This window comes from Cygnus atratus, chromosome Z, assembly GCF_013377495.2.
Source record: "Cygnus atratus isolate AKBS03 ecotype Queensland, Australia chromosome Z, CAtr_DNAZoo_HiC_assembly, whole genome shotgun sequence".
NCBI classification, from domain to species: domain Eukaryota; kingdom Metazoa; phylum Chordata; class Aves; order Anseriformes; family Anatidae; genus Cygnus; species Cygnus atratus.
The window spans coordinates 84,443,608-84,457,115 of NC_066396.1; the positions used below are offsets into that span (position 1 = coordinate 84,443,608).

At 42.3% G+C, this 13,508-nt stretch overlaps 1 pseudogene; it reads right to left on the reverse strand.

Annotated features, from left to right (window-relative positions):
- Positions 1-13,508, reverse strand: part of LOC118258695 (protein scribble homolog) — a 77,239-nt pseudogene that overhangs the window by 15,062 nt on the left and 48,669 nt on the right.

Consider the following 13,508-nt stretch of genomic DNA (forward strand, 5'->3'; position numbering starts at 1 on the left):
ACACCAAGTAATCAACAGGCACATGCATACTCCCTGCATTTTTCCAGCTCTCATACATATTCCAGCTTGCATTTCAGCAGCTCAACAATAACACTGCTGCTCCTTAGCTAAAGTGACCGCCAAAATCTGTACAAGCACAGTCTTCCACCTCACCACAGCACATTCTCAGCTCCACCATTACATAGCCAAACATCACCTGTCTCACCCCAGCACACTTTCAAGTAGCCCCAGCACTATCTTACGGAATAACATCTCGCATCTTGCTCCAGTGCACTTCCATACAGTCACACAATAACACCATATTGCTCATCCCATGCAGATTCATCATATCTGCATGAACAATCATTCTTTTATGGTCCCATTACATCAATATGCATATCAACTGCTAGTACCAGAGAGCTAAATAATAGTTAACAGAGCACGGATCTCTTTCAGCACTCTTATTGAAGGCAGAACTGAAACAGAGTTACAGTTCTACCAAGGATCAACTGTACCCATCCAAGATGAAGCACTGACCTTTCCTCTTCTAATACTATAAAAGAGTGCTTGTTACCCCAGCCAAAGCCTTCTTCAGGGAAGCAGAGATAATCACAGAACAATGTTCCAAGCTCCTTCTATCCAACTGCCTGCTGTGGAGCAGAAAGACCCCTTCTGCTTAGAACATATTCTCCAGTTCCTGTGTCATGGCAGCGGTCACAAAAATAGCTCTCAAGGGCTGAGTGGGCTGGTGACTACAATGGCAGCTGAGAGGCTCAGGAATTTCTGAAGCCCTCCCCCAGCCCCTCAGTCCCAACTCAACCTAATGCAGTAGATGGCAGAGCCCTGGCTCATATCACAATACTTCAGATAATGAAGCCTGTGCTACCCTTAGAAATACTGTTATTGTAGCTATGTCACTTTCCAATGGAAGACTGCTGTCAAAAAAACCACACACCCCCAACCAAAAATCCAACCTTATTTTCCCAAAGTGCCATAATCTACAATAGCAGAGCTGTAGTACACACAAAGTTACACCAGGCAAAAAGTATTTTCAGGAACATTGCTTATTTGTTTGCTTGTAGATGCAGTAAAGAAAACACTGCTAGCAATCCACCACTGCAAGGTGGGTTTGCTGGTCCTACAGACAGACCACTCAGGCACTACTGCCACTTTCCCTTGCCAAACAGGAGAGTATAAATACTGACCAACGTGTATTCCAGGTGAATCCCACAATCACCAAGGCCTACCTTGCTCACACAAAGGGAAAAAAGATAAATGACACTTTTATGGCACTGTGGAGGTGGTCATCTCACCAAGACTGCATGAGGTCTGTTAGACCTCAAAGCCCTGTTTTGTTCACTGACATGACTGGAACTGAGCTTCACACATTCCTCCTTTAATCTCCAGCACTACTGCTGCAGCATTGTATTCTACTGCAGGATGCCTTGCTCCCTCCTCTCCCCAGTGGACTATTTTTATCAAACAAGTAACAATCTCTGTTTTGGGTAAGCAAAGATTTTAGCAATGCAGTGTGCTTTTCCCAGCCTTGCCTCTGCCACTCCACAGTCCAGCAGAGAGGACAATAATGTTTTACCATGCATCCTCCATAGAAAATGCATTTGCAGTTCTGATCTATCACTTTGCCCTAACCTGAAATCTCACTGTTACAGAGAAAGAATCAATGACTAGAAATTGAAGAGATTCAGACTACATAGTACAGATTATTAATTAAATAACAATGGTGACCTGTTACTGAGAGATGTAAAGTCTTCTCCATTTCTTTTAGTCCAGAAAGCAAAATAAGAGTTTAAATGTTTTGTTGTGGCTAGACACAATCTTTCATTGGTATAGTTTTCATGCCTGTAATATGCAGAAAAATGAGAGACTACAACAGCTCCTTTATTAATGTGATGGTATTATCCTGAATTTCTAGTGCACTGGGTCCTCTGCAAGACACCGAGTTACTGAGAAGCTGGCATGGCCAGAGGGCATCACAGAGAAGAATATTCTTATGCAGCTTTCAACTGAACATTTGTAGTTGGGATTTTAAAGCCATACAAACACAAAAGGCATTCAGCACAGTAAGCCTTTGTAACTCTTAGTCGCAAAATGACCAATACACAGCAATAAGGACTAATCCAAGATAGACAACCATCTGCTCTTTCTTTAAGCACAGTTCTTGGGACATCCCCATGAGAAATTCCACCTGCAAACTACAGCAAAGATATGGCAGAGGTCTGCACCTACTAATGCTCAACAGTGTGAAGAACAGCAGGCCCTGCACTCCCTTGCAGGGCATTATACAGCAACAGAAGATATGTAAGACACTGTTTAGGAAATAGTATTTGGTGAGAGAGGTGGGCTAAGTATAGGAAGAAAAAGAAACATACCATGGGAATCGGGCAATAGTATTAGCTCTCTTAATCCAGGCAGGCTATCTGCAGACAGACAACCTGATAACTGAACTGCAGGGATTTCTGCTGGCTGGACTGATCCATGCTTGAATCTTCCAGTCAGTCATCAAATAGGCTAGGTGCAGTTACTGAAGGAAAGCCAGAACCTTACTGGCCTTGAAGCCCATATCTCACAGTCTGAGCAGACATATTTTTTTTTTTCAAACAAAGCAAAGACAAGGCTGTGCAAAAGACAGCTGGAAGAAGATAAACATAAGCACTAATTGGCCCTTCCCCTGAGATGGGACATTTATAGATGCCGCCCTTAAACCCTGGCATTCCAATGTGTCCAGCTGCACATTCCAGTGCCCAGCATTCCTGGGCTGACTCACACTGCTAAGGCACAAGCTCCCAAATGCTGCTCTGCTCTGGAAGACACAGGTTGTTCAGCAAGAGGCAGCTGCTTGCATGAGGCTGGCTATCTCCATGCTTCCAGCTACTAAGTTACATTAAGAGATGCTACAAAGACTTTAAACCTTTTCCTGTTAAAAGTTTTCTGTCTGAACAGCCAGGAGAGAAAACTCAAAGCTGGGGGGCATGGGGTGGAACAAAATGAGTCAAAGCTGGTGGCAAAGAAGATCTCTAATCAGTGTGAAAGTAGAAAAGCAAGAGGGCCTGAAATCAACAAGAGGACAGATGAATAGGAGAGAAGACCTGTCTGGATGGAATGTAATGGAGACAAGCAAATGTAAAAGAGATGATCCTGAAACAGTGGAATGGGAACACAGAAAACGTCAGGTCTGGTGGCAGTGGAAGGACAAGAGATACTTAGCCTCTGATGATACCAGCAAAGGGGTGGTCTTGCTGCAACAGGAGGAAAGGAATAGAGGTTAAGACTGAGGATGTGTCTCTGAAGGAGCAGGCAGAAACACAGTAGAATAGGTATGATACAGGGAGGACAACACAAGAGCAAAGGAAACAGCGATGGAGAGGTGAGTTGAGACTTTGAACAACACAGGAAAGATGGATGACAGTAATTTGTGAAATCTGTGAAATTTGAATTTTCTCTTTGCTGAATTGCCACTGTATACCAGGGACTGAAATGCAGAGAGGTGGAAGTATCCAAGGCTGTGATAATGCAATCACTTCTACTTTGCCTTTTGCAGTTCTAGATGGGTTTTGACTTTGCTTTAATACATTTGCTATCAGTACCCTGCATCCCTTTTTTTCTCTGCACACAATACTGTCATCCTCCGTGTCCAGCATAATCTTCCCCTCCCTATTCTGCAGCTTTCAGTACTTGCCTCCTTGTATGACAACTCCCCACACACCCCCATTCATACATATTTTCTCCTGTTGAGCTGTTCTTTCTGCCTTGTTTGAGACACCTTCTTCTGTGTCTCAGCAACTACAGAGGCTGCTTCCCTTTCCAAAATAGAAAGCAATCCATTTCTCTGCTCTCCTCTTTTGCTCATTCTAATCTTTCTGTTATGGCTCCCTCCTGTTTCAGTGTTGGAAGTCTACTACAGTTCTGCTGAGAGTACCACCATCTCTCACACCAGTGCACAAGGTGAGGGCAGGTAAGGGGATGATCACAGCTTCTCCCATGCTCCATCACTTACAGTGCAATTGACTCTCTGTAAGCCACTGCTGGGCAAAGCAGCCAGGGTCCAATAGTCCAGTCTCAAAGGTTCACTCATGATATTCTGGAGAGGGGCAAAGAGGGGAGCAAAAACAAACAAACAAAAACAACACAAACACCAGGAAGAGATCAGGCCAAAAGTCAACTAAATCCACTATAGAGAGCAATTGAAAGGAAACCACCCCTAGTAATAACCAAGGCCTTATTTCCAAACTATGCAGGAAGTTCCTATGCTTGGAAGTGAACCTGGAAGTGTTCCAAACACAACCATAGGGAAACATGATAGATGCTGGCCTTGAGAAAAACTGCAGAAATCATGCCACAATGGGCCTTTGGTCATCCACTGGTGCACAGACCATTTCTCCTGCCCCAGTGTGCACACAGCCGTTCCCTTACAAGGAGGAGAAAAGCATATTATATACACACCAGTTTTTTGTTTGTTTGTGGTTTTTTTTTTTTTTTTTTTAGATAGCATCCAGAAAGACTTCCAGTCTGGAGATGGAGATATTTGAGAAAGTGGTATTTTTTCTCTACCTTAACTCAAACTCATTGTTTACTTTTGTTTGATTTTACTTTTCAGTTGAATTTGTTTGGCTTTCAAATTTTAGCCACTGTTTTTCAGCATTACTTTCTCAATCACATTAAAGACTTCTTCATTCCTGGTATCTTCTCTTATATCCTGAAGTCAAGTCTTTTTGGAGGGTTAGGGGTGAGGGGAGAACACAAATTGAGAGGTGCTTCTACTTTTAGATATTTTTCTAGCCTTTTAATCCAGTTGTGGCATTTTTCTGTGACTCTCCAACCCTCCCACAATGCTCCTCACCTCTGCCGCCTCCTCCTCAAGTTGCTGTGTGGCTGCCTACCGCTCCCTGTGCATCCACTCCTTCCATGAGACAGGACAGAGTCAGAGCAGCATCCAAGCAGTGCAAGCAAAGAGAGAGGGAAAGAGGTTAGCACCATGTTGGGCAATAATTTGAGGGGAGAACAGAGAGGCATGAACAGAGCAGGGCTGGCACCAGGATGGGATGAGCAGAAATCCAGCACATGAGCTGGGCCCAGGGAAAGAGAAGTTGGCATTCTGTGTGAGCTGAGTTATTGCCAGCAAAATGGATGGGAACAGACACCTCACATAATACAAGCCAGGGTGTCACCAGAGGAGGGGAAGAGGGCCGATGTCTCTAAGATCCTCAGCAGGGCCAATCCTGGGGAAAAGGAAAGGGAGCTAAAGCTGCCCACACAGCACAAATCGCACCATCACTGAGGGATAGGAGAAGACTGCTTATTGCTAGAAGAGACATCTTGACAGAGCACAGACTGGGGAAGCTTGGAGGGAATGGAAAAACAAATCTAAAGAGCACAGGCCTTTCCTTCCGTCAAGGGAAAAGACCTAAAAAAATCACGTGCTTGTTAATAGCATCACAACCGAAAGGCTATAGAAAGACAGAAATTGTAGGCAGTGCTTAAAACCAGCTGGTTAGCACAGCACAGGAATATCATGGAAGAGTCACCAGTGACTAATCTCACACACCCTACTACAGCCTTGCCTCAAAGTTGCAAGAAGAAGGTAATAACATGTGTTATTTGTCATAATAGAAGAATGATATCTGTGCATTTTGTGACTTTTCCCCCAGAACCTATGCTGCAGAGTGAGGGCTGTGGACAAAAGGAGCATAATTTGTCCATTCTATTGTGTATTCTGACCCTCTCGACTGCTCCCAAACAGCAGCACCCAGATGGTCCAGAAATCCCAAGGCTGGAAATACATCTGAGAAATGCAGAGGGAGCCACCTCAAAATTCTGATATGCACCTAGCTCGCCTCTTCAAAAACCTCTGTGCATTACCACTAGCAAATAATCAATGCCCCGTATCACACCCCCAATCTCCAGACAATAATGAGAGACATGAGAAGACAATAATGCTCTGGTGGATCACAGGACCCAATGGGATATTTAGGGATACTTATGCTGAAGTCTACACTAGAGCTGGTTACGCATATTTTGGACAAGTATTAACTGTGAAACTGGATATTCAAACTGACAGTAACCTTTCAAGTTCAAATTTTTCAGAAAAAGCAATCATAATACCATCAGCACTTTTTAAAATGAGAGACAGACAAGGCTACCCACTCAGTCATAAAAGCTTTTCTGTCTTTTGGTGGTTATTTGTTTGTTTGTTTGTCTTGACTGTTTCTGGGTGTATTTTTAAGTAATCTCACCAAAAATTTTGGAAAAGCCTTTACCTACCTAAGACTGAACTAACGCAACCTGCTTAGACAGAGCCACATGGTTTTGAAGCAGGACTGGCTCTTGGTTTATCCAGAGGTTTTAGAAATGTGGGTAATGACTTCTAACATCTGAAGGTTATTAGAGAGCTTTCAGATCCATATGCTACCAATTTAAAATTGGTAGGAATATTCTTTGCTGCAACAGTAACACTACAAAAATAGGTTTTCTGAAATCACAACATACCACTGTACTTTCCTTCCTAGGCAAGGAAGGAGAATTTTATAAGAAAAAAATAAATCTTGTCTAAGTTGGCTCTGCTCTGAGCAGAGAGCTGAACCAAAAGACCTGCAGAGGTCCCTTTCTGCCTGAATTACTCTATAATGCTATATGGTCCACTGGAAGACTTCCCCTATACGTATAGGTCTCAAACACCATCAGAACACTTTGCAGATCCTGAAGACAGACAACCCTTGTCCAACTCTTGTATATGGTGATGTCAATCTAACCAACCTTTATGCCATCAAAGATGAAAAAAGTTTCAAAAGGGAATCTGTAACATGCTGAACCCCTTTTGTCTCTTTACTCCAGTCTTTCATAAAGTCATATTCCTGCATAGCCCATACCAATCATGGACCAGAAGACATGGTAGGATTATATAAATATAAAATACATATATTTAATGATTACACACTGCATGACTGAAGGGTCATAAGGCTGTTTTCTTGTTCATTGTTCCGTACTATTACAGCCTGTGCCCATTATTGTTTTTTCCAAAAAATAAAAAAATAAAATCTCAAGTGTTAACTGAACTAGAAAGATAATCTCCATCCAGAACTGCCAACAAAACTGCACTCTTGGGGTGTAGCAAATGTAAAAACAAAAACAAAAGCCACACACACAAAAAAACAGGTTTAGTGAAGTACATCCAGCTGAGGAATTACAACTACAGATAGAACCTACAGAAATATTAAAGTAGATCTAAATTGGAAACCTGAAAAAATGCCTGCAACATGTACACACATTAATCTGCCAGGAGAACAGATTTACATCTGACAGTACTGAAGAATTTAATTTTCCAAAACGATCTGACTGATTAAATTACAGTTTTAAGAAGGATAACTAGAAAACGTAAGTACTTGAGGGGCTTGTCTCTACTAGTCTATTTCTGTGAAAGACTGAAATAGTGGGTAGAAATACAAAATTCTCATGACCAACCAGAAAAATGGCCATGTAAACTGAGGAGCACAAACTTCTGATTGATTAACAGGGTCAATTCTTCAAGCTCAGTGCAACTTTGAGCTGTGTGTTCTCATCTTTGCTCAGAAAAGCTCTGTCAGATCATGGAGTGCTGTATACACAGAACTGATTAAAGTGGGACTTCCAAGATAACAGGCCATTTTCCTCAAAGTTGCAGCTTTGAGAAAACTTTGTTCAGAAAGTACCTGCAGGTAACAAAGACAAACTCCACAAATAACAGTAAGTACCATCAAAGAAGTACATAGGAAGGTATGGCAAAGCCAAAAAGCAACTCCAATAACTGAGAGGTGCACTATGGAGAGAGGTGGCCCAAAGTTCCCCACGGCAATCACATTTAGGTAGAGGTAATCTGTGACATTTTCCTTAGGACTCACAGACTTAGCAGAACTGCTGTCAAGAACAGATTCCACTACGTGAAAAGTCTCACCACTTTCTCCATTTCTTCTCTCTCCCACTGAGTTGCTTCTCTCACCATTTCCATCTCTTAGGAGAGACCAAAATTAGAGCCACTTCACCCAGTGCTCTCTCCTCACATGGAGCACCTGCAGCCTCATGAAGATTTCAGAGTCAAGACCTAGTGCATTCCTGATAAAAGTGCTGGGAACTGCTGATCCCATAAAAAGGAAGTCCATTATCCATTATACTGCGGATTCCACGCACTGAGGAAGATACTTGAAATTTTTGGAAACTTTTTCCACTCTACATCATTCTCCCAGCTGTAGCCAGAATACTCACCTTTTGTAGCATCTCCAGTTCTTCAGGGCTTAAATCAGGATCAATAGACAAGATACTTTCTAGGCTATTCTTCCGCCCAATACCAGCAGCAAAAGGGTTTGCAATAATTCCTGGAGACATCTACAAAGCTGTTGTGGTTTAGCCCGGCTGGCAGCCAAACACCACACAGCCGTTCGCTCACCCTCCCCCCTCCCTCTCCGGGATGGGGGAGAGAAACGGGAAAGTGAAGCCTGTGAGTTGAGATAAAGACAGTTTATTAAGACAGGAAAATTAATAACAATAATAATAATAATAATAATAATAATAGTAATAATGTGTACAAAATAAGTGATGCACAATGCAATTGCTCACCACCCGTTGACCGATGCCCAGCCTATCCCCGAGCAGCCGGCCCCCCCACCCCGGCTAGCCACCCCTATATATTGTTTAGCATGACGTCAGATGGTATGGAATACCCCTTTGGCCAGTTTGGGTCAGCTGTCCTGGGTCTGTCCCCTCCCAGCTCCTGCTGCACCCCCAGCCTGCTCGCTAGCAGGACAGAGCGAGAAGCTGAAAAGTCCTTGGCTTGGTGTAAGCATTGCTCTACAACACTTAAAACATCAGCATGTTATCAGCGCTCTTCTCATCCTAATCCAAAACATAACACCCTGCCAGCTACTAGGAGGAAAATTAACTCTGTCCTACCTGAAACCAGGACAAAAGCAAAAAGGGAATAAGCATGGTGAAAGCCCATAGTATACCATACAAAAAAATTCTATATCCTGGGCTACCAGATGTAGAGTACTAAGATGCTCCTAGGCAAGCCAAAACTGTTTCACAACTTAAAACCTTATTTCAATGGTCAGTTATACAAGGAAATTGAGGGCTAAGAAAGAAGAATCTGAATTGAAACAGGTACTGAAGGGGGTAAGGTTACCAAGAACTGAGCACATAATCTAGTGAAAGATTAAAAAAAAGCTTACTTGCTAAGCCTCAAAAATTTGATAAGGCACAGGCTTGCTATGGGTGTTTTCCTGTGAGGAAAAGTGATCTCCAATAGACAGACAGAAATTTACTTTAAAAGTAACATCAGTCAGTACAAGAAAAAATGGGCATAAAATATACCAGACACAATTAGTTTGAAAACTACATTTCTAGTCAGTGCAGTGATATAGTGAAACAGCTCTGTAATCAGCTGAAGATATACAGCCTTGGCAGACTACTGATTTATGAACCAGCAACCACTTCCAGTTCATACAGCAGGAGACCAAACTTTGAAATCTGGGAACTCAAAAAAAAATCTACTGCAAAAGGCTGGAAAATCTAGCAATCTTCTTTGCAGAATAGGTGGGATCCTTACAGCACTGGTCACTACAAGGGCACCCTGCATTTCACTCTTTACCTCAATGGCAGCTGCAGCCTTGGGATCAAAGCCATCACACACCAGCACCAAGAGTGTGTAACCCATACTTCGCAGTATCCTGTACTGCTTCTGTATGTGTCATTCCCAGCAAACTCTGATGATTCACCTCCAGGATCCGCATTCCCACCTTCAGACGGCCATCCCGAGCAGCAGCCCCAGAGGAGCTCACCTACAAGGAATGGGCAGAATCAAGATTTTACATCTAGAGTTAAGATTAAGTAAGCATGGAGACCATCAGGAAGAATCATAGAATCACAGAATATCCTCAGTTGGAAGGGACCCACAAGGATGATCGAGTCCATCTCCTGGCTCCATACAGGTCTACCCAAAAATTAGAATTCAGACCATATGACTAAAAGCATTGTCCAAACACCACTTAAACTTAAACAGGCTTAGTGCCATGACTATACCTCTGGGGAGCCTGTTCCGGTGTGTGACAACCCTCTTGGTGAAGAACCTTTTCCTCATATCCAGCCTGAACCTCCCCTGTTGCAACTTGATTCCCTTGGGTCCTATCACTGGTCACCAGAGAAAAGAGATCAGTACCTGCCTTCTTCTGTGAAGAAGACAAGGCTGGGCCATCAGAGGAACAGGAAGATGAAGATGAGGATATCCAAAAACCGTCAATAACTATCCGATAGACTATGACTGTATCACACACTGATTGGTAACAGGGTCCATGCAGATGACTGAAAAACCTGTGTAACTGAGAATTCTAGAAATTCTGTGCAACTATAAGCCATGCTAATGTAGTCCCAAAGCTGGGAAAAAAACAAGAAACCTTGAAGAAAATAGGAAGGCCTGTAGCTTGTGTAGTCTTTCTATAGCTTGTGTAGTCTTTTAGCCGAAAGAAAGAGACAGGTAGCCTCGAGCTAGCAGAAGCAAGGAAGATAAGCGATAAAAGGTAAAAAACAAGAAGGAGAAAAACAGCCCCAGACTGACCTTTAGTAATCTTTTGCTCATTAAGGGTCATTAGCATATTAAAATCACATATATCAAAATGCTAATGTATGCTAATGTGGGATTTGGTGTGCCCCCCCCCCACTGTTCCTCTGTAATGTGCAAACTCAGTGGAGATAAGTTAGGTGAGCTGTAATAGCCAATCAAAAGTAGCCAAAGATAGAGTTTTCACAAGTTTGCTGTGTATAAATTACAGTGATTCAAGTCAAAGGTGTACTTGCTTTGCAAAAGATTGCCAAGCACCTGACTCTGCAGAGTTATATAATTAATTATTTAATTAAAAGGCCTTTGTGTGGTTTCCGATTCTGTGTACTTATTGGTGTGCCACACCGGGCACAAACCTACGGACAACATGTCATGGTCCTGGCAAGAGACCCTCCACAGCCCTCAACTGTGTATGTACTTACATGAGAATGGATTCCTCCACAAAGGAATTACAGAATCATAGAATGATTTAGGTTGGAAGAGACATTAAATACCACCTAGTTCCAACCCCCCTGCCATGAACAGGGACACTTTCCACTAGATCAGATTGCTCATCCGGCCTGGCATTGAACACTTCCAGGGATGGGGCATCCACAACTTCTCTGGACAACCTGTTCCAGTGCCTCATCACCCTCACCATGAAAAATTTCTTCCTAACATCTAATCTAAATCTACCCTATTTTAGTTTTAAACAGTTATCCCTTGTCCTATCACTACACTCTCTGATGAAAGAGTCCCTCCTCTTCTTTTCTGTAGGCCCCCTTTAAGTACTGGAAGATTGTTATAAGGTCTCCCCAGAGCCTCTCTTCTCCAGGCTGAACAATCCCAACTCCATCAGCCTATCTTCATATGAAAGGTGTTCCAGCCTTCTGATCATCCTTGCAGCCTTTCCCTGGATCCAGAAACTTTAGCCAGAAGTTTGGCTGTATCCTAGACCCAGACTTCCAACTAGATAAGAAATTGCCTTCAGAGTTGAGCCTTCCATCAAGAAGAGAGTGCAGTTTACCCCAGTGCTATTACTCAGAACCTACCTGCATACCAGATGGTGGTGGATCTCTTCTTACTAACACAGCCAGCTCCTGGGTGTTGGAGAGTAGGGCATTCACTGCTTCCTGGTGGGTAGCATGGCGCAGGTCAATACTGTTGCCTTCCAGAATCCTGTCCCCTACACGGAGTCCACTGCCAGATGCCAACCCACAGGGAATGATCTACAAAGAATCATTAATGTTACAACTAGAAAAGAAAATTCCATCTCTCCTTGGAGATACACTGATAAAGCCTGTAGACACACTTGAAAAACAGATGAACAGCAAGTAAGTGTTACGACTTCAGCAGGAGGAAGCTGTAAGGGCCAATTTTTATCATGTCCCTATGCTATCCCCCAACATCTTGAGGCACGTTTTGACTTCCACAGATAAAGTTCCCCAAGAGGTATTATATCTGTGAAGAAGCTGCTCAGGTGCATTACTGTGTTACTGACTTTCAGAAAGCCTCCATAAAAAGGTCAGTTCTATCCTCTAAGCGCAGTGTACATGCATGTACATGTGCTCCCACTCAAACTCTTTCTCATTTGGAGACTTCTGAAGCATTGGAAAAAAGTGCTAAATCACCAGTACCTTGGAAGGCAAGACAGCAGCCAAAGAGATACAATCTCAGCCTTAATGTCATAAAAGTTGAGCTGATGTTGCAAAGATTGAGCAAATGCCTTGAAAATTGTACATACATCAAGACAGCAGGGAGGCTGTGACACAAGCAGACAGGACACAGATTTTCAGTCATCTGGCAAAACTTGATACAACTGGTACTGCTTATAGTACCATTTATTTGCTACTGGACAATGTTCAAATGGCATTTCCACTTTTGTTGTTAAGGCCAGAAGTAGTCAACTAACCCACTGGATGATTATCACAGGTCATTATGCACCACTGCCTTCTGCTCAGAAGAAAACTGTGTTTTAACAGTTATATCCCAGATGAATATCTAACCTCAATTTGAAGGTGTTCAGGGCTGCAGAAACTATGACCATCTTCGAAAAATTTCCCAGTGAATAATTTTTCTTGCTACTTCAAACCTCTCCTCAGCTTTCAGCCCAATATTGTCTGACCTTTTTTTTTTTTTTTTTTTTTTTTTTTCCCCAAGGTACTGTTTAGTTCTTTTTCATTAGGGAAAAGCACCCCTCGGTACTTCACAATTTCCTCCATTATATGACTTTTTTTCCAGTTTTGAAAAATCTTTGTAGCTTTGAATAATCTTTGTCACTTTTATTTCCTCTTCTCCATCTAAAATCTTTTGAAATTGCAGGTATTTTGACTGACTATGGATTTTGGTTTTGGCTTAGCCAGCACTGCCTTCAGATGAGTTTTGGTTCCCTTTACTGTCCCTTATTATATGACCGAGTATCACTTGGATGACTGTTTTACAGTGGGAACTCACATTACAGTTCATTTACTATGATGCTCTTATGCTTTTCAAAGTTATTGCTTTCCAGAAAAAAATAGTGTAAAAGGGAAAACTGGTCTACACCAACTATATCTAAATGCAAAACCTCATGCTTAGTTACATTAAAGTGTATTTATTTGAAAAAGAAAAAGTGATCGACTTCCATCTTTCCTCCTCATTATGAATTACAATTGCAGTATATTTTTGTTCAGTTTCTTGGCTGCAATTTGAGATTTATGTTCACACAGTTGCTCAGGCTGAATAGCATCAGGTCTGGTATAAATCCTTGTAAAATCCATCTGGGAGCCCTCCCATTCACTGACATCCTACCTCTTGAAAACTGCCACCCAGTTTGGAGTCCATTAATGTGTTCTGTAATGTTATTACATGGTGCTAACTTTCAATTAGGTGATAATATAGTAATCATCTTGTAGGACTTTTTTTTTTTTTAATATTGTACTAACTCTGGCTGGGATGGAGTTAACTTTCC